The sequence below is a fragment of the Pediculus humanus genome, genomic scaffold, assembly GCF_000006295.1.
Source record: "Pediculus humanus corporis 1103172107494 genomic scaffold, whole genome shotgun sequence".
Taxonomy (NCBI): domain Eukaryota; kingdom Metazoa; phylum Arthropoda; class Insecta; order Psocodea; family Pediculidae; genus Pediculus; species Pediculus humanus.
Genome location: NW_002987110.1, coordinates 35,859 through 38,281, shown reverse-complemented (window position 1 = coordinate 38,281; position 2,423 = coordinate 35,859).

Below are 2,423 nucleotides of genomic sequence, written 5' to 3'. Positions count from 1 at the left end.
TAAGTTGTTAATTTTAATTTAATTTAACGGGGAGAAGGGAGGAGGGGGGAAATTGTTACTTCTGTGATAAAACAAATGTTTTCACGTTCTCATTGCATTATATTCTACACTCATATTATTTCAATATATGTAAAAAAAATAAAATTTTGTGAGAAAAAAAAAAAAACGAGAAATGCACTAAAAATAAAATTTCCCATGCGAACTCGCGCACGTAATTAAACATTAAAATAAATTTTATAATGACGTCATTAATTTAAAATCACACGAATGATAACAAAAAAAAAAAAAAAAAATTGAAAATTAATAAATAAATAGATAATAAAACTTACCTTAATTGTATATAATAAAATTTTCTCATGAGTGCAGACGACAGATTTTGTTACGGTCTGAGAGATATCATCACTTATTAAACCTAAATAAAAATAAATAAATAAAATAAATTTTTTTCTTTTCTTTTCTGTTAGATTCGTTTGTACTTTAAAAAAAAAAAACCGGAATAAAAAAAAATTAAAAAAAAAAAAAAGATGATTGAAGGCATTTAACTGTTATTTTCCCGTAAAAAAAAAAAATTAGAAAAAATTAATTTAAATATTTTAATAAGGCAAATTTATTAATATTTGCAAAAAAAAAAATAAATTTGCAATAAATACTCGTTTAACTTGTATTATTAATAAAAATCTCACGCCCATCTTTTTTTTTTGTTAATGGCCTCACAACATTTACCTGACGCTGTTGTTTTTGTTTACTTTAAAAAAAAAAATAAAATAAAATAAAATAAATAAATTAAATAATAATAATAACAATAATAATAAATCAAAATTATTAAATAATAATAAAATAACAACAATAATAAAAAAAAATTCATCCAATAGAGAGAATTACAAAACTAATAATTTCAATTAAATCGTAACGCATCGATTACTAATAATTATTTATTTATTTATTTTATTATTATTATTATTATTTGTTGACAAGTTATTTTTAAATTAACCAACGTTGAGGTTTATTATTTTTCGTTATTTTTTTAATAATAATTTCACTATTTCTTTTGAGTGTAACTAATAAACTTTTAATTATTAAATAAAATTTTTATTAAAAAAAAAAAAAAAGTATCATCACGTTTTCTCATTAATTAACATCATTTTTATTTTTTTAAAAAAAAAAATAAATAAATTTTTTTTTTCAACCGCTAATTATTACTTTTCGGTGAAATTTTTTTTTTAAAAATAATAATAATAATAATAATACATGATTTTTGACATTTAAATTAAATTTGTTAGGTAATGAATGAATGATTCATAGAAAATGAGAAAAAAAAAAAAAAAAAACTAAAACTAATGATTTTAGCGTGAAATATTTTTTTTTTTTTTTTTTGGCTACTAATAAAACAACTACTAAATCATTCGAATGAATATTAATAAAGTAAAAAAAAAAAAAAAAAAAGGGGGGAAAATATTTTAAATGAAATATTTTAAAGGCGTATACAGGTATAATAATATATAAACAAAAAAGTTAATAAAATTTTTTAACCACTGAGCAGTTAAAAAAGCTACTGATTTTTCTCTTATGTATTTATTCCTTAAGGTATTTATTTGACGGAAATAAATAAATAAATAAGATTACGAGTTATTATTATTATTAAAAAGACAAAACTACTTTTTTATTTAAGTATTAAAAAAAAAAACTTAAATTTCATATATGCTCCGTGGAAATCGATGTAGCTTTCACTTTTTTTTTTGTAATTTGCCTATCCATATTGATTTATTACTTTAAAACGAATTTTATTAATTAAAATAATAATAATACTTTTAAATATGTATATTTATCGATCAATTTTTTTTTGGATTATTCCAGATTCCCCGTGTTTAAATATTTAATTGTAAGGGAGAAAAAAAAAATAAAATTGGGGTTGACTTATGTAAAAAAAAAAAAAATTGATTTTTTTTTCTCCAGGCCATTAATGTGACTTATCCACATCAAAAAAATGAACACGACTGACCTAATGACCTTAAATATATATAAATATAAATATTACTTTTTTTTTTATCTATAACTCGATTTACGTGCGTTATAGATAAATAAATTTTCCAGTTTTTTTTTTTTTTTTTTATAAATTGATTACCCCGATAAAATAACATTTACCTTTGATCTTCGATTGTAAATGAAATTAATTTTTTTTTTTATTTTATTTTCCTGTACAGGTATCATATCTGTACCAAATATTTTTTATTTTTTTGTAAGGATATTATTTAATATTGTAAATAACTTATGTAAAAAAAAAAATCTTTCGATTTCGAAAATTTAAATTTCGGCGGAATTTATTTTATCTTACGGTGAACTGTTTTTTCTTTTTTGGCACACTTTGAAAAAAAAAATAAAATAAAAATTTTGTAATCGATTATTTTGTATTATAAATAAATAAC